The following is a 19,343-nucleotide window of genomic DNA, read 5'->3' on the forward strand; positions in this document are numbered from 1 at the left end:
TTGGAAAATAGTCAGGATCTGTTCCTTGGAATCACAATAGTTAGGGAAATTCCATGGGCATTGGAAAGTCTGAGGAAATGTGAGAATTTTCAGCAAAGACCTCAAAATCCTGTGTGAGCATGAAGACTAGTGAAGCATTGCCTCTGACTATTTGGAAACGTGTCAAAATATCCAAAATCCTTCCCCACACCTAAATGGAGAGGGAACTCTACAGAGGAAGTCTCTACTATCAGGACATTTGAAATCTTCAGAGTGTCAGTGTGAACCTGTGTGAACGTCATGGAAACTTCTACTAGGCACAGCCATTTTAAACACTCCATTAGGACAGAAGTTTCCATGTTCAACTTAAACTATATTTGTGCCAAGAAGTAAATCTACAATAGATTCTATATTGATAGAAATAATCTATTTAAAACAACATAGTCAAAGTCTGTGAGTGCCATCATGTGCATGTGTATGTATCTCTCTCTCTCTCTCTCTCTCTCTCTCTCTCTCTCTCTCTCTCTCTCTCTCTCTCTCTCTGTGTGTGTGTGTGTGTGTGTGTGTGTGTGTGTGTGTGTAGATTTGCCAATATAATATGATATGACATACTCTACCTATTAACTATTCTCAAAAATGGTTTTATAGTCATAAGCAGAATATTAACACTCTTCAATGAATTACAATGTTGGTTAGACATTGTGTGTCTGTGTCACATGTGTGCCTCAGGCATCCTCAGGGCCTCCCACCATGTTTTCTGAAACAGAATCTATGATCGGCCTCAGGTAACCTGGCAAGCAAGCTCTAAAGATCCTCCAATTTCAGCCTCCTATGCTCTGTACAAATGTACACCACTATACCCAGTGTTTTGCTTCTACTTAGGTTCTAGGAATCAGACCCAGGTCCTCACGCTGACACTGCAAGCATTATTGATATTGCTGACTGATATTAAATAAACCCAGTCTGTTTTAGTCCATTTTTGTTGCCATAACAAAGTATTTGACATTGGACAGATAACATATGAAGAAAAGAATATGGTGGTTGGACAAGCCCACAGAACTGTCATTCAAACAGTATGGGAGGGAGTATGGTGGAGAAGCAGAAAGGGAAGTATAAAGTGCAATGGGGGACACACACATTGGATGTGCATTTGTTATAGCTACCCACTTTCAATAACTAACCCTGTCATAGAAAACTGTATGTTTTCATAGAAAACTGTATGTTTTCATAGAAAACTGTATGAGCCTGCATGCCTTACTGGGGCTCACCTTTCAAAGGCATCACACTGGGGGCCAACTTGCCAGTGCATAAACCTTCAAATGCTCAAACCATCAACAAATCATAGCAAATGTGCTTTAACACATAAAAATATGCTCACGTAAGAACAGTAATAGGTCAGAAAGGTCAAGGGGGTTCTAAGGGTAAAGGTTCTCCATGGCCAGCTAATTGTCTGAATTAACTATATTCTCTTTCAGGCTCCATGCCCAGCTAATTGTCTGAATTAACTATATTCTCTTTCAGGCTAACAATCACTACTTCCTGAGTGCTAGCATGCACTTCCTGCTATTTGATGTAAGCAATAGTACATTCGTCTCACAAAAGATGCTAATCATATTATACAGACATCAGGCACGGGCCTGTGTTAACAGTATAATAAAAACTTAGGAGGAGGGATAGCTTGCTGATTCATTTGCACTCTGACGATATAAGGATAAAGAAATAGATGTATACACTATGAAAGCATCTCTTAAAACAGATGTCAGTGTATCAAGATAGATCATCTGTCCTGGACAGCCAATCACAGGGAATCTTCACATTGGCAAAGCTTTAGAGCCAAGCCCACTGTGAGCGAAAATTCTATTATGTTTAGGCTCTGGAATGACAAAAAAAGCTGAAGCAATATTCCCGAGGGAAGAAGGAATTAATCTATGTTAGATGTATTTCATAGGCGCTTGTGTATACCATGCTCCAAGCAGGACGGGGATAGTCCTCATGCATAAGTACCAGCAGTCGCCAGCTCTCAGGGAACTTGAGCAGATGTGCAACTCTTTTCAAGAGGTGGAATTAAAGGGAAAAGGCAAGGATGATAACATTTGAGAATTAAAGAACTCACTTAATCATCCAAACAGCAAGCAAAGGTACCCTTATTTCATTTTGCCTTTTCTTTAACAATTCTACGACTGTTGAATTATATTTTACTGTCTTGAATCACTTTCATTATTTCATTCAACTGCTTTGTTTTCTCAATATCCATTAATGCATTTATTTCATGGCCCTTTTAATGTTCTTGAACATGTTCATAATTACTATTTTGAAGTCCTGGTCTTGGGCTTCAGTTAAATTGCTTTCTCAGGACCTATTACAATGGTGTTGCCGGCTTCTGGAGAAAGCATATTGTCTTAGTTGTTCATGGTTATATTTTGTACGTTGGTCCAAGCATCTGGAGTTATGACATTTGGGTTGTTTCTCAGTGTAGATATCTAGACTGTCCTTTGTTGAGTGGGTGTTTCATTATTTGGCTGCTGTTGCCCCCATCTGGATCCTTAACCAAGTGTGGTTGATGTGAGGTCCCTGGTAGAGAGTAGTTCTGGGTTTTGTAGATATGGGTCACTGGTAGGGAGCCGTTCTGCAGGCAGGCAGGGAGTTACGAAAAAAAGAACATAAGGCCAGGCTGAAAGGGGTGGCAGAGAAAACTGCAGGGACCCAGGGTTCACACCAAAAGACGAGGTTCCAAAGGGAGAGGGGTAGGCTGAGTGGTTTTAAGTAGCCAACCCATAAGTAGATAAAGAAAGAGAAAAAGAACATGGGAGAGAGAAAGAATGAGAAGAAAGATTTAGACTTAGACCACACGTGGTAAGCAAACAGTACTCAATGATGAAAACACAAAGGCCTCTCCTCTGATATAAGGAAACAAGGCAAGGACGCTATCACTACTTCTGCCCAACATAATAATGCAAAGCAGTAACCACAGCAACTAGGCAGAAATAAAATGCGTCAAATATTAAGAGTTTAACTAAGTCTACTTACTTACAAAAATCAAAAAAATCTACAACTTCTTTCTTCTAACATTTAGTAATGTTGTTAGCTGACAGTGTCTAGGGGTCTTCTGTGATGAAATAGACAAATCATTAAAAAAGAAACATAAAAGTACTAGTGAATATATAGCTTTATTAAAGGTTAATATGAAAATAGGGGTCATTTTAAGTATATGTATATACCATTATCCATATAAATGAAATTTTTCCTGATGATCATTTCAAAGACTAACTGAATGGACTACCTCAAGCCTTGACACATTACATCTTTGGTATAGAATAATATGCTTACATTCTATAAAATAATATAGAATAAATAATAATAATAACAATAACTTCTTTAAAAATGATAATAAGAACATTTCATCAAAACCAAAACCTTCAATAAAAATCGTTTATCTGAATTGATAAAGACGTGAAAACAAACTGAAATTAATAATGCAGAACTCAACGTACAATTCAGGTGTCCCCTACTGGGTGTCACTTTATATAGCAGGCCATGACACAACATGACTTTTACAATGTACAATTCGGTTGTCCCCCTACTGGGTGTCACTTTATATAGCAGGCCATGACACAACATGACTTTGTTGGAAACAAAGGACATCTGTGCCTTGCACAGGGCATCTGAACCAGGAATGAGGGAAGTAGACCAGCCGACACTAAACTAGGAAGAAGGTCTAAGTGACTTCCCGGCACCAAGTTCCATTTGTTGTTCTGTGGCAGGGAACACACAGGCTGCATGCAATGGTGAAACCCATCTTTCTCTGCCCAGGAAGAGTCTGAACTCTTCTTTTTTATTTAAAAAAAGAAATTTGAAATTACCTTAGAAGAAAAGAAAAAATAAAGTTCAGTTTTTAGTCATCCTGAGAAATGAGAGATATGATTATTTTTCCTTTGTAGTTTTCGGTTTACTCAAAAGAACTTTGTGGTCGAGAAAAGGGTGTGTTCCCAAGAAAGGAATCTAAAGTCATTAAACACAATAGATTTCCTGAACCTCCCCATTGAACTATAGCCATCAGAAAGTCGTCATCTGTTTCATTCTTTTCTATTCCAAACAAATTTATTTTTCCTGAGGTATGCATATCAAAACAACATCTGACATTAGGGCCCAGCCACAGCCTTAACCCAGAGAGATGAAGAACAGATGACAGTAGAGACTGAACGTGAATAAGCAGATGTCACACTGGGCCATCAAATCTTATCAGAAAGATGCACAGGCCATGTGCATGTGCCTCCCAACCGTTATTAAAATAAACACTCCACCAGTGTGAGAAGCGGTTGTGGAAACGCATCAGGAACCTGACAGAGCTTTGGCCTTTGACTTGCTTTGCTACTTAACAGCCAGTCTCCCTAACAAGTATTGCCATCTTGCTTTAATAACGGGATAACCCCCTCTTAGGGACTACTCTGTCCATATAGTAGGTAATCAAATAGCCTTGCCCTTGCCCCCTCAAACAAGGGAAAGTTTGGGGTAAAGGTATGGTTTCCATTTTAGCTAAGTTTCAGCTGGCTCAATAAGATGACAGCGTATGTATTTGTCTCTAACCAACTCCAAGTCCCTGTCAGGTTCTCAGAGTCTGCTAGTGTATGTGAGTTCACCCCATGGGCCTGGTGCCTGTGAAGGCCACAAAGGGTATCAGTCAGTACCTGGAACTGGAGTTAGGGTTGCCCTGCGGGTGCTGGAAACGAAGCCCAGGTCCTCTTGGAGAGCAGCAAGTATTCTTAACTGCTGAGCCATCGTCCATCTCATAAGGTTTTTGCTGTAAACCCTTACAACTTTATGCATAATTTTAAAAGAAAATCTGGTTGGAAAACATACAGAAGTAGCAACACCTCCTTACTGGCTGACAGTTTATATCCTAATCACGTGAAATCACAAAGTATCATCAACACCGCTAAAACCCCAAATTTCACCATGGTTCCAGAATTCTCAGTATTCTGGCAAATGAGACAGCTTCTCCTGGCTGGAAGCAGGAAAAGGTACTGAATTAGTCCAGTGAAAAAGTGATAGGAATTTTAGGAGCTATGATACATGTTTCTCGCTCTGAAAACATAATGGCGATTTTGAATTAAAGAGTTCCACAAGTTCCCAGGGAATGTTCTTCTTTAAATACAGGCTGGTCCCTGACTACTCCAGCCAGAGGCCACAAGAGAAGCACTGCTGCTCCAGGCCTGGGGCCAGGCTGAGAGGCAACCAGCAACTTCTATCGTGGTCTCTCGAAACCAAGCCTGTTTTCAAGTCCTGTTCTTCAGTGTGCTGTTCATCACAGACAATGTATTCACTAAACTTGGCTCTGTAGTTCTCTATTGTTTTATTACTCTTTCTGCCTCTGTCTTGAAATTCTTTAGCTTATTCATTATAGCAACTTTTTTCTTTTTCCTTTTTTTAAGGAGTATTTTCATTTAAAATCCAGTACTGCCATAGTACAAGTCATTTTTGAATATACAATAAATCTTAACTATGCACTGGACCCTGTAACTGCTCTACAAACTAGAGTTTGATATTTTCCAGAAGGTTTGTAGTATACTTCGGGAAATAGTCTACAAGGTACAATGCATCTGAATTCTCAATGATGAACCCTATCAGTGATTATCAAATTCCTATGGACACAGCAGCACCTGAACTCAAGACCAAGCCCTGCTCCAGTGCACAGTTGCCAAAGGCTTTGAATGTCTTTCCGACCATTGCATTGTGTTTTCTCTGGATCCCCAGAATGCTGCTGCTGTCTGTATATGGTGTTCAGAAGCCAGCAAAGATTTGTAGGAAGGTCAGAGTAACATATATAGCTTGTCTCACCAGTGGCTCTTAACCCTATGGGATAGATTCGCAATTCATTTACCATACCAGGTTCACAGGTCTATAGACTTCATAAGACCCTACAAGGGCCAGGAGGCAATCAGAGGAGAAAAGCTGTCCTTTGTCACTCAGTCAGAAGCCATACACTCCACAGTGACTTGAACATAGCAATGGGACACAATGACTAAACTACATTTGGTAGTTTAATTACAAAAAACTCACACAACTCCAACATCTGGATATGGTCACATATTCTCCTATGTTCCCAACACCAGGGATATGGAGGCAGGACAATCAATTATGAATATGATATCAGCCTGGGCTGCATTGCTTGGGGAGAGGGGAGACAGAAAGATAAAAGTATGGGATATGAAGGGAGAGGACAGAGACGAGAATTCTCAAAAATGTACATAGTCCAAAGGAGTAAATCTCACGAGGCAGCATATTTTTAATCTGAATGTGATATTCAAACTTTCTTGGCAAATGTAGAGCCATAGCCTACCAGAAATTGTGAAAGTTTAAGGCTTAGTGAGGCCAGTGTTGGCTTAAGCTCATCAAGTCAAGAGTAACGTGTCAGAATCACCAGTCAAAGGACTAAAGCTGGGCACTCCACTGGAATGACCGGGTGACTGACTGGTGAGCCTGCAGATGCTATCAACAACCCAAAGTCCACTGTGGCAACACCAGCAGACTGAAGATGCCAGCAGATGTGACAAGCGGGCAGACAACAGGAAGTCAACGAAGGCACAAATCCCTGCTAACGAGTTAATTGTGTGAGTTCTGAACCCACAAAGGTAGTTGTGCAGCAGGGAAACACACATATACACAGCAGAGCTGGAAAGAGAAGCCTTTTCATCTGCTGGGCTATATGCCATCTTTAAAGGACCTGGCAATGGAGGTATTTAAAGAGTCCACCAAGACAGTAAAGATGGTCTTAGCACTGAGAGCAAGGCACTAAGTGGCATGTCATATAAATTCTCATCAGCTGGAATCCCTCTCAGAGATTTAACATGTCCCATTTTTTGCATGTTTTTGGCCACACTTCACTGTCTGTGTATAAGTTTGTCCATCAGATAGGCCACTTCCCATCACCTCCCACAGGAGCACTGTCAGCTTCAGCCACCAGAGGTTTGGCTATATAGGCTATTCTGTCACAAGAAGGATGAAAAACTCTTGGTGGTGATTTGATTCAATCCATAGGACATGGGGCATAGTTTTATGTTTCATACTAACCATAAGGCTTATGAAATATATAGATATTCTGGTATTCAACAATGCACATATATTTCAATAACAAAATCTTATTCTGATGACTGGAAATGAAAAAAAATACTCCTTTTTACTAGTCCTGAAAAATCTTTAAAAATAGTCTACTCAAAGTCTTGGAAAAATAAGCAATTATCCAGAAAATGACAAAAAAAAGGACTAGCTCATAGCTGGAAATATCAATGACTTTATCAAAATAAGGATGTTCATAAAATAAAGACATTAAATTTGAATCATATAAAATTATATTATTAAAAGTCTGTGATATTGGGGTTGAGGTCATGGCTCAGTTATAGAACACTTGAATAGCAGCAACAAGTCCTATGTTCCTTTTCCAACACCATAAAAATGAAAAATAAAATGAACAAAAATGTGAACTAGACGACAGATACTATGTGGATTAAGAGAATGCAACTTTGCAGGGTATAGGCAACACAAAATATTTCAGAGCTGGGTAATTTCTATAATGTGGGTGAATTCATAAACAGGATAGCTGTAACATTTGTAGGCAAACCTACTTTAGAAATCAAATAGACTTTTCATTGTACGAGAAGGCATACCTATAGACCAAACCCTTGCCAAAACCACTTCAAAGCAAAGCTTTCCCTTCTCAGTCTTTTGGCAGTGGCTAGTCCTCTGTCACACACCCAAAGAGCTTATATTAAAACTCAAACAACGTTGACATCAAACATCTCATAAAATGACTACCTTATATGAGACATGCATGTTTAAAAAATATGCATTTTGGCCCTATGCTGGTTCCTTCCCTGTCTGGTTGGAGTTGATGAGCTACCTTTAGCTCAGGTAAGCTGTTTCAGTGGGTATCCCCATCATGGTCTTGATCTCTTTGCTCATATTCTCACTCCTCCCACTCTTCAACAGGACTTTGGAAGCTCAGTCAAGTGCTCTGCTGCGGTTCTCTGCCTCTGTTTCCATACATTGCTGGATGAAGGTTTTGTGGTAACATTTAAGATAGTTATCAATCTGACTGTAGGGCAAGGCCAGTTTGAGCACCCTCTCCACTATTGCTTCGGGTCTTAGCTGGGGTCATCTCTTTGTATTCTCACAATTAAATCTCACAAAACTGAGAATGTAGGGGAGGAAAGAAACAAAAGGCAGAGAGAAATATTGGAAAGGGGGGATCGCTGAGTGCTGGCTGATGCTCGCCAACCACTGAAGGAGGGTTGAAGTCACAGAAAAGTCTACAGAAAACAGGCCTCTGCCAGGCCATGCTTCTAACGGCCAGCAGTGTAAGCAGTAAGAGAATGTCCGATGACGAATCTCACTGGCTAGAATAGCCGGAAACTCTCAGGGACCTCTATGTCAGTTGTTCAGCCTGCCTGGCAGGAAAGAGGCCTTTGGTTAAGTTTAATTCTAGTCAGGTGGTGGTGGTGCATGCCTTTAATCTCAGCACTTGGGAGGCAGAGACGGGTGGATCTCTTTGAGTTCAAGGCCAGCCTGGTCTATAAGAACTAGTTCCAGGACTGGCTCCAAAGCTACACAAAACCCTGTCTTGAAAAACAAAAAAACAAAGCAAACAAACAAAAAAAGAACATCAGTTTAATTCTTGTTTATAATTCCAGTGAATATCAATAAAAATATCCAAACATAAGGAATTATAATAATTATAAAAATATAATAAAGGTCAGTGCATGGATTGCCAATCACATAGCATGCTGATCTCTGAATCCCTTGGTCTCTCCCAAGCCTGTGTGATAAAGCAATTGGTCAGCATGTAAGCCACAGACATGGGGACTGAGGACACAGGCGAAGCATTATGGGACGTGGCAAGGCATCTGGCTTTCTCATTTCTGAAGTGGTGTGGTGATGGCAGCAGGGATTGATAAATCAGTTGTCTCTGTGGGACTGAAGCTAAGGCAAGGGAGATAAACCTTGTCTCTCTGGACAGTCAACTCCGAGAAGCATGCAGACGTTCTGATCAGCCTATCTGGGAGATGCAGAGGCAAGCTATGTGTGCTCCTGACAGCGGACAGATTAGTAATATATCTTCTTGTATCAGCAGTTAAATTTTGCCTAGGGCTTAGATTCCTGGGAAGTCTCTGCCAAAAAAGACATTTTTGAAAGTAATTAAGAAAATTAAAGTGGCTTCACTGAAATCATCAAGTAATGTACCCCAAATGCTCAACATATGAATATAACAGAGATTAATAACACAAAAGAGGCAGAAATTACTAAGAATGGATGACTAATGAATGCTGTCAGAAAAAGTTAGGAGGAGGAGAATGATGAGGAGGAGGAGGAGGCGATACAAGCCCTGTATTGCAGAACATTTTAAGTGCTATCCAAATGCACTGAAGACTTACTTAATTGTGAAGTGAGAAGGTAAAGCCAGGAGAATAAATGTATCACCATATACAGGAAATTCAAAAGAACCTAAGAGTGACAGAGCTTAAAGCATCAAAATGAAATACATTAAAGACAGTACTGACACATTAAGAGAAGATATACATGGTCAGTAAAATCAGGAGAGGAATAATATCTAGGCTATAAAAGAAACTATACTAAATCGATAAGAAAGATACAGAGAATAAAATGAATAATAAATACAAATTATCAGTATTAATGAGATTTCAACAAGTCTGCCTATTCAGACTGCTATAACTCAAATAGGAAAATTTATGAACAAGAAAAATTCTTATAATTCTAGAGGTTGTAAAGTCCAAAATCAAGTCACCAGATTCTGTACATAGACAGGGCACTCTCTCTGTAGAAAATATAACTGCAAAGATGGTCTTTCTGCTATCTCCTTATAACAGAAGCAAGCTTCCTGTGGCCTCTTTCAGTAAGTAAACCAATCCCAATTTTAGGATGGATTCTAATGATCCCCTGAAAGGCTCGCTTTTAATATCACCTTTGTAGAGCTCATATTTTAGTATATGAGCTTCAGCAAGGCACAGAGTATGAAGATAAGCAACAAGAAGCGAGAGAGTATATAGAAAGCTTTATCTTCACTAGGTCAAATCAGCTGAAGTTGAGTAGACAGTCAGTGGACACACAAAGATCAGAACATTAAACATTCAAATAGAGAGTACATACTGTGGGCCTAGAACTACTGATAAACTCATGCTACAGAGCTTAAGGTGATCATTATAAATGTATCCTGGTACACTGGAACTGAACCGGAGGAAAGAAAACAATTTATGGTTTAGACTAATGACCACGAATTTCTTTGCACAATGACTGTTGTGTCTGAAGATCCCAGCAAAGCCACAGAAGCTTGATCTGACCTCCAGAATTTTCCTACAAGAAGAGCAGAAAAATAACATGGCTAAGTCAGTGTACCTTGTGCAACAGTTGCTAGAAGAAAAATTAAAGTAGGAAGAAAAGATGACAAGTAGAGAAAAGCACTGGTTGAATAGTGTTCAACCCCAACTCATCACAGAGACTGAGTGGTGTACACTCTGAGGCAACACAGGCGCGAGTCCTGTTTGCATTCCCACTGAGAAGCACAACTGCCACAAAGATTGGCAAATGACACTTATGCCGGATGAAATAATGGTTTGCAGATACATTAATATGAAAAGCTGCCCCTTTTTGATTCAGAGTGCTTTATCTTTTAAACCCTAGCCATTTCACTTTCATTCCTCCTCTTTCTTCCTTTCATTCATTTGCACATACATATGTGGGTGCAGGAGTGTGCATACATACACACACACAAACACACACATACACACACACATACAAACACACACATACATATGTGGGTGCAGGAGTGTGCATACATACACACACACAAACACACACATACACACACACATACAAACACACACATACATATGTGGGTGCAGGAGTGTGCATACATACACACACACAAACACACACATACACACACACATACAAACACACATTTTAATTCCCTGTGGGTGCAGGAGTGTGCATACATACACACACACACAAACACACACACACACACACAGTTTTAATTCCCTATCACTTTCCTCATATCCATTCATATCCATGTTGACAAACAACTTATGCCTCTGTCGGTCCCCAAGTAATACCATTAGGTTCATTCTTAGGCTCCTTCTTCTAAGACAGAAATTAGCAATAACCTCAAACTCTATCCAAACACCACCACACACTCAGTACTGTCCTATTTCATCTTTGCTGAATGATCCGAAAGGAAAGAGAAGGGAGCAAAAAATAAGACTATAAAAAGAAATAAACCTCTAAAATTCACAAGGCTCAGAGAACAAAAGCAAGACACTTTTCACCCGTCTCTTGCAGTGATTTTTCTATTAACTCAGCAGCTGAATCCCAAATATCCTGACCAAACAAGACACAGACGTTATTCATTTCAATCCATGTGGGGTGTGCATGGGATATGTGTTATGAATCAAATCCCTGGAACAATCCTTTATTTTCTCATATTTCACTACCCAAGAACATTGCATTCAAAGTTCAATAAGCAATGTATTGTAAAAAGATTTTTCTTCTCAAGCTCTAGCGTAGAATATCATGTATACTATATACATGTATACTATATATACCCTCAAAAAAGTTTAGGATGGCAAGCTAAAATTTTAATAAATTCACATCCCATAGAACACTTCTGTCACTAGTAAATTGTTGTGAGATATTTGTACACTATGTGAAAACATATAGCTGTGATAGGTGTAATAAAAAGCTGAACCGCCAATAGCTAGGCAAGAGGTAAAGTCAGGACTTCTGGGCAAAGAGGGGGCTCTAGGAAGAAGGCGACATTGTCAGTCAGACTCAGGGGAAGAAGGATAGGCTGTACAGAAATAAGGTAACGCCACGTGAGTAGAACTTAGATTAGTATAAATGTGTTCATTTAAGTTATAAGAGCTAGTGAGACAAGCCTAAGCTAAGCTTAGCTTTCATAATAATAACTTTCATATCATTATTTGTAGCTGAAGACCTAAAGAAAAATACATCTACATAGGCATCAAACATGAGGTTCAAATATCTCCATAGGGCCTGAGAAAATAGTCTCTCTTGTAGGCTCAGCATAAAGAGGTGAAGCTCTCTTAAGAGGCCTTGCTGCTCATCAGAGCACTTGAGCAGCAAGTGTGAGAGGTAAAAATGCCTGCCACATCTTGAACACAGCAATTTCTCAGATGTGGGGCAGTGAATGCACCAATATGAAACTAGGCTCTCAGGGAACCAAGGGGTAGAGTCAGCAGTCACAGTCACGCAGCACTTGATGTGCATAATTATGATGGGATAGATAAAACAGCGTTTTCTCTGATTCTGCCAAATACTAGTAGCCTGGACAATGTGAATGTAATTCTTACATGACACCTGCTCTTGTATATAGTTTGAGTGTTAGTTAAAGCCTTCCCTTTTTATTTAGACAAAAAAGGAAAAATGCTGTGGGATATTCATGTAATGCATAAAGATGTATGGCTGTGACTGGTATAATAAAAAGTCAATGCCAAGCAGTGGTCGCACACACTCTTAATCCCAGCACTCAGGAGGCGGAGGCAGATGAATCTCTGTGAGTTCAAGGCCAGCCTGATATATAAAGTGAGTTCCATGCTCCAAAGATCCAGTTACCTGCCAGACTCAGAAGAAGCAGGAAGGGTAGTACAGAGAAGAGGTAATGCCATGTACCAGAATGTAGATTAGTATAAAGGGATTAATTTCAATTATAGGAGCTAGTGGGACAAGTCTAAGCTAAGGCTGAGTTTTCACAACTAACAATAAGTCTCCAAGCAATTATTTGTGAGCTGACAGCCCAAAGAAAGGAAAATCTGTCTACAATAAATCTCACTGTATCTTTTGTGCATGTACATTCTCAAAATCTAATTAATAAACCAATCATTCTAAACATCATATATTTGGAAATGTGTGTGCAAGAAAATGACGTGGGAGTCTGCTGTTTTGTGTTGATTTCATTGGTTAAATAAAGAGACTGCCTTGGCCCTTTAAGAGGACAGAAAATTAGGTAGGTGGATAAACAGAACAGAATGCTGGGAGAAAGAAGCTGAGTCAAGTAGTCACCATGATTCTCCCACTCCAGACAGACACAGGTTAAGATCTTCCCTGGTAAGCCACCTCGTGGGCTACACACATTATTAGAAATGGGCTAGTCCAGATGCGAGAGTTAGCCGAGAAGAGGCTAGATATAATGGGCCAAGCAGTGTTTAAAAGAATACAGTTGCCATGTAATTATTTCGGGGCATAAGCTAGCCATGTGGGTGGCTGGGTGCCAGGGACGCAGCCCCGCCGCTCCCTAGTTCAACAAGAAAAGAGTGGAGCTTCCCAACAATGAAGCCTGGGAGCACTCCTCCATTGCTGGTAAGGAGTGTGAATGTGTGGAGCTTCCCAACAATGAAGCCTAGAAGCACTCCTCCATTGCTGGTAGGAGTGTGAACTTGTGCAGACACTTTGGAAGTCAATATGGCAGTTTCTCAGAAAATTGAGACTCAATCTACCTCAAGACCCCGCTATACCACTCCTGGACATATACCAAAGGGCACTCCATCTTATCATAAGGACACATGCTGAAAACTTTTCATAACAGCTTTTTCATAACAGCAAGAAAGTTGAAACAATCTAGATGTCCCTCAACCAAAGAATGGTTAAAGAAAGCATGGTACATTTATACAGTAGAGTACTACCCAGCAGTAAAAACAATGACATCTTGAAATCTGCAGGCAAATGGATGCAACTAGAAAAAAATCATCCTGAGTAAGATAACCCAGACCCAGAAGGACAAATACAGTATGTACTCACTTATAAGTGAATATTAGCTATAAAGTAAAAGAAAATCATACTACAATCCACAGACCCAGAGAGGCAAAGTAACAAGGAGAGCTTACGGGCAAACAGAAGAATCTCTCTGGCAAGGGGAAATAAAGTAGATATTGAGGATACACTGGGGTTGGTAGGGCTGGGAACAAGGAGAATCAGATGGGGGAAGAGAAGACTGGGAGAAGTTGGATTTGGGTATGACTTCAAGGTGGGGGAAGCAAGATGGAAAGCTAATAGAATGAAATCTATAAGAGTAACCCTAGCAAAGATTCCTTCTAATGGGGGACATAGATGCCGAACAGGCCATCTTCTATTAACCAGGCAGCTTGAAGTGGAGAGATTGGGACACCAACCCAGTAACAAAACCTTCAACCTACAGTTTTCCCTGCCTGCAGAGTGTTCTGGGACCAGAGCCTAGCAGACGCCTCAACAAAGAGATCAGAGAGAATTCATCCAGCAACTGCTAGGAAGAGATGCAGAGTCTCATAGTCAAACGTTAGGCAGAGCTCAGGAAGTCCTGAAGAGGAAGAGGAAGGATGGGAAGAACCAGGGGAATCTGGTACACAATGAGAACATGGCTCACAGAATCAATTGACTGGGACTTGTGGAAGCTCCTGGAGATCAGGGAGGCTGTATAGATCTGACCTAGGTCCCCTAAATATATGTTATGGCTGTGTAGCTGGGTGTTCTTGTGGAATTCTTGATAGTTAGACCGTGGGCTGTCTCTGATTCTTTTGACTGCTTTGGGACCCTTTTCCTCTTACCAAATTGCCTCATCCAGCCTTGATGTGATGGCATGTGACTCATCATATTACAGCATATTATGATGTATTTGGTTGATAATCCTGGGAGCCCTCTTAATTTCTGAGGGGAGCTGAGGCAAGGTGGATCTGGTAGAAAGAGGAGGGAGAGGGAGAGGCTGGAAGGGGAAAAGAAGGTGGGGAAACTGAAGTCATAATACAATATATGAGAGAGAATAAACAAAAAAGAATATTTTCTAAAGTTAAGAAAAACCAGGTAATCCATTGTTCCTGCCTCTCAAACAGCAGCCCTCCCTTCGCCAAAGGTGTCCACCCTGTGAACATTTATGTGAAGCACAGCAGCACCTGCTTTGTTTTGCTCTTGCTGTTTCCTGCCTGCCTCTTGGCTCTTGGGGACAGAGGAAGGATATCACCTCGTGTTCTGGAATACTTTTGGTTTAGATTTGTTATTCTGGGGCACCCCTGGTCAGTAGTATTGTGTGATTCTAGAAACCACTTCTGTGTCGAGCATAAGGAATGCAATGGAAAGTTCCTGCTCCGAGTTCACAGGACACAGTGAGCTCTGTGGAGTCTTTATTATCTCCCTGTGTTGTTCTAGCAGCACAGACAAATTCTCAGCTCACACTGAGAGAATAAAGAACAGAGAAGATCCACGAGGGAGAAGAGGGTTAGAGTGAGCAGAAGCACTGTGGCAAATCAATAGCTTCTATTCAAATCCAGACATTTATTAGCGCCTACCTAGCTTTTTTTTTCCTTCAAATATAAGAGACATGTATGTGTGTAGAAACATTTTTAAAAGGGAAAAATTTATAATCTGACCAACAAAAGTTGATGGTGTCACTATAGTTTATTTCCTTATCTGTTCCCTATTCATAATCAGTTTTACAAATGCATCTGTGTATGGCATACATAAAGTACATTCATGTTAAATACGTATTTACTGGATAAGATTTATAAAGGACACAATCCATGCATACAATGTGAATCCTGCTAAAGTAGGATTTTTAATGTCTACATAATATTCATGTAACATGGCATTATTCATCTCATCATTTTCCAATGGTGGCCCCTCTATTTCTTAAATTATTCTTTTTTTCTCCCTGTCTTTTCTATTTCTAAAACATCAAGAATGACAAAAGTCAACATTAAAAAGAATAATTATAGCAGCTATTCATGCAAATGATTTAATATAACAATACAAAAGAAATGCACTAACTGCAAATAAATGGTTTTGAAAGAAAAGACAGGAAAAGGAAAAGAAGCCCCAGCTAAGACACCTACCATCATCATAGGGCTCACCACCTATCTGGAGTAACACATGGGGCTCCCCACCTATCTGGAGTCACACATGGGGCTCCCCACCTATCTGGAGTCACACATTGGGAATTCATTTAGTTGAATTCCTAAATCACTGTGGGAAGAAACTACAAACATGTTATGGCTTGGCCTAACTTCATCTGCCTGGAGCTAGAAAAGCTTCCCTAAGTGTCTGTTTGGTATCTGAAGAGGAACACAAAACAGCAATGCAAATCCCAGACAGAAGGAAGCTTGCGAAGGAACTAAAAGGATCAAATGATGGTGGGAGCACAGGTAAGGGAACGGCGAAGCTGAAAGGGAACTAAGAACAGCAAGCTGTACAGAGAAAAAGTGTGGTTTTGTGCCCTCCAGAGTCATCTACAACATTCCAGAGTCAGCTACAACAGTCACATAAAACATTCAACAGTCACCTACCACATCCAGCAATCACCTACAACATCCAATAGAGTCACCTACAACATCCAACAATACTCTACAGCTTCTAATATCCACCTGTAACATTCAACAATTTCCTACAACATCCAACAGTCACATAAAACATCCAACAATCACCTACAACATCCACCATCCAGCCATCTCTTATAACATCCAACAATCACCTACAACATCCAACAATCTCTAACACCCAAATACATACCTCATTTACTGAACTTCAAACAACCTTGGTTACAGTTAACATATCTCTACTCAATTATCACAAGATGGTGAACTCTGGTGTGCAGTGTCACTTGAGTTCCACAAAGAGAAGCTCTCTCTGATAAAGAGACAACGCAAGTCTTATCTCAAGGTCACACAAATGACCGAACCATTCAATTGCTTTGTAGATGTTTCAACAAAAGGTTTTCCGAGTTTGCTATGAATAACCCCAAAACAGACCTGTTAGCTTTCTCATCAGAAATGTTTTATATAGTTTTAGGCCAAATATGAGAGTGTAAAGTTGACAGTTGTCTACCATGTACAATTTTATGGCTTCAATCTTTAGCACAAAAGAAAGCTTGGAAGAGAAGAATGAAATGGCAGTGTTGATAATTCCCAAGGCCATAACATGTCACTCCTAGCTTTTCTGTGTATAAAAGACCTGCTCCCTACTACACAGAATACAGAGAAAGAGAACAAATTTCAACACCCTCCCCATCGCATACACAGTTCATCTGTATTCATCTGCTTTGTATGTCTCCTGCGTCTGTACTATCTACGTTCCTAGTCAAAGTCTGCTGTATTTAATTCCCCTACTACTGAGTTTCTCTTACTCTGCCACTGTCTTCTATTGAAGGAGGTAAATCAACAAGCTTTTAAGTCATCTACCTTGATCAGAAGTTGCTTGAAGCTACCAACCTCATGTCTTGCTCAAATGTGTCAATATGCTTCCTCAAACTGAACCTCTATTCTCTCTGAAATTAATTCAAACCATATCCTCATGTACACCATTATCTTCAATCAATAGTGATATCAGCAATTTGATAAGATTCGTGAACACATTTTCCCGTGGTCCCATCATTCCAAATACTTCCTTCACTATTTCCCATAAATATTTGTTCAATACTCAGGACAATGGTTCCATCATTCCAAATATTTCATTCAATATTTCCTATAAATACTTGTCCATCACTCAGGACAATGGTCCTATTATTCTGAATATTTCCTTTACAGTTCCTTCAATATTTCTGGGATATGACCTGCTTAGCTATAGGGCCAATAATCTTTCCCCTCAGCTAGTTAGTCCTCATCTCGTGTACTATGCTGTACAATGTTTCCCTGTACAACCATTCCCATGCCTTAATCCCTATAATCTGTTAACAGGTGGCAAAGGGTTGTTAATTTAACAATCATGAGATAGAAAATTATCCTGAATTACTCAAGTAGGTCTTGAAATCACAAGGATCCTTCTATAAGGCAAAAGGCCAGAGCAACCACTGACTTATGACAGTAATGGTGCAATCAGAGGGCCATGAGGCAAGCAATGCACGCAGCATTGAGGAAACTTCTTTCTGAAGTTATTGGGAGGGTTCTGACCCTCCTTAAGAGAACTGATTCCTTTTATGTCATGGTCCAGGTCTCCCAGGCAAGAGATTCTGTACTGGGGACAAGGGAGAGGAGATGGAATGGTTTTCTCTTTTCCCAGTGAGTCCCTAATAACCTGGCACAGGGAGGTAGCAATTATATACCCACTTCCCTTAAGACTCTTAAGGACCTTAGGCAAGCTTATGTGCAATATGGACCAGCTGCTCTGTAACATGGGTCTTGTCTTGATTCTATTTCTGGGATGCTTTTGTTGACTGGAAAACCTTGACAAAAGCTTGTTCTACTGGAGGTGAATATTTACTGTGGAAAACTGACAGTTCAGAAAGATGTCAGGACCAAGCTATTAGAAGTCAATGATATAATATACCCATGCCTTTTGAAACGCTATCAACAGAAGGCATGCATAGAGATGCTCAACAACAGGTCACATATCCACTGAGGCTTATAGACAAACCCATACTTTGGCACTGCAAGCATGGCAGAAAGAGGGTATTGTATAGAATTAGACAGGAGACTGATGAGCCATATCAAGATTTCATTTCTCGTCTTTTGCAGGTGGTCTGTGGCCTGATAGTTGATGGAGAGGCAGGGGTGATTTCTGCCAAGCAACTGGTGTATGAGAATGTTAATGCTACATGCCAGGCTGCCAGCTGTCCCCTGAGAAAAAAAAGGAGAAACTAATGACTCACGCCAGCTTCTGTGCTGACACTGGGCCTGCTAGGGTTCACTCTAGCTATAGTCCTCAAAGGGCAGATGGTGCATCGACTGTGCCCAATATTTGTGGCTACTGCTTTAAGGAGAGCTAGAGCGCTGTTTCCTCTTGCTTTTCTACACGTTACAAAGATAATACTCTGCTTTCTGCTAAAAATAATAAAATGCTAAAAGACATTTGTGGAAGTAAAACTTGGATTAGCCCTTTAGATGCATTCCTTATGACACAAAACAGTTGGAGCTTTTGTTGAATACTTCGGATGACTTTAGAACTGACTTTGGCCATATATCCCTTTCAAGTTGATACTCACTTTTCTTCCAGTGAACTTGCTGATTGACATCCAAACACGCTACCCTATGTCCTACCAGTCACAACTTCAGCCAATACCCTCTGCATAGGCAGTGCATAGAGATGCCACAGACATGGTCTTGGCAGTACAGTGTCTAGAAGCAGCACGGAACACTTAATCAGGAACCTCTATCTGTGAATTATTACAATTAATTCAGCAGGACTTGCAGATGTGGAAAAATCCAGTTTACCTTGGCCATATTAGTTTGCATTCTAATCTTCCGGGACCTTTGTCTGAAGAAATACCAAGGCAGATATCCTCTTATCCCTATCTCTTGTCCTAGAAACTAACAACCTAAAGGAAGCATGAGAATCTCATGTATGCTTTCATCAACAAACACTTCAGCCCTTCATGTGTAAAA

The 19,343-nt window shown here is 40.3% G+C and overlaps 1 protein-coding gene across 3 annotated transcripts in view; it reads right to left on the reverse strand.

Annotated features, from left to right (window-relative positions):
* The window catches only part of Crppa (CDP-L-ribitol pyrophosphorylase A), a 235,738-nt gene that overhangs the window by 178,182 nt on the left and 38,213 nt on the right, over positions 1 to 19,343 (reverse strand). The gene's annotated exons all lie outside the window — the stretch shown is intronic.

The sequence above is a fragment of the Microtus pennsylvanicus genome, chromosome 14 (genome assembly GCF_037038515.1).
Source record: "Microtus pennsylvanicus isolate mMicPen1 chromosome 14, mMicPen1.hap1, whole genome shotgun sequence".
Classification (NCBI taxonomy): domain Eukaryota; kingdom Metazoa; phylum Chordata; class Mammalia; order Rodentia; family Cricetidae; genus Microtus; species Microtus pennsylvanicus.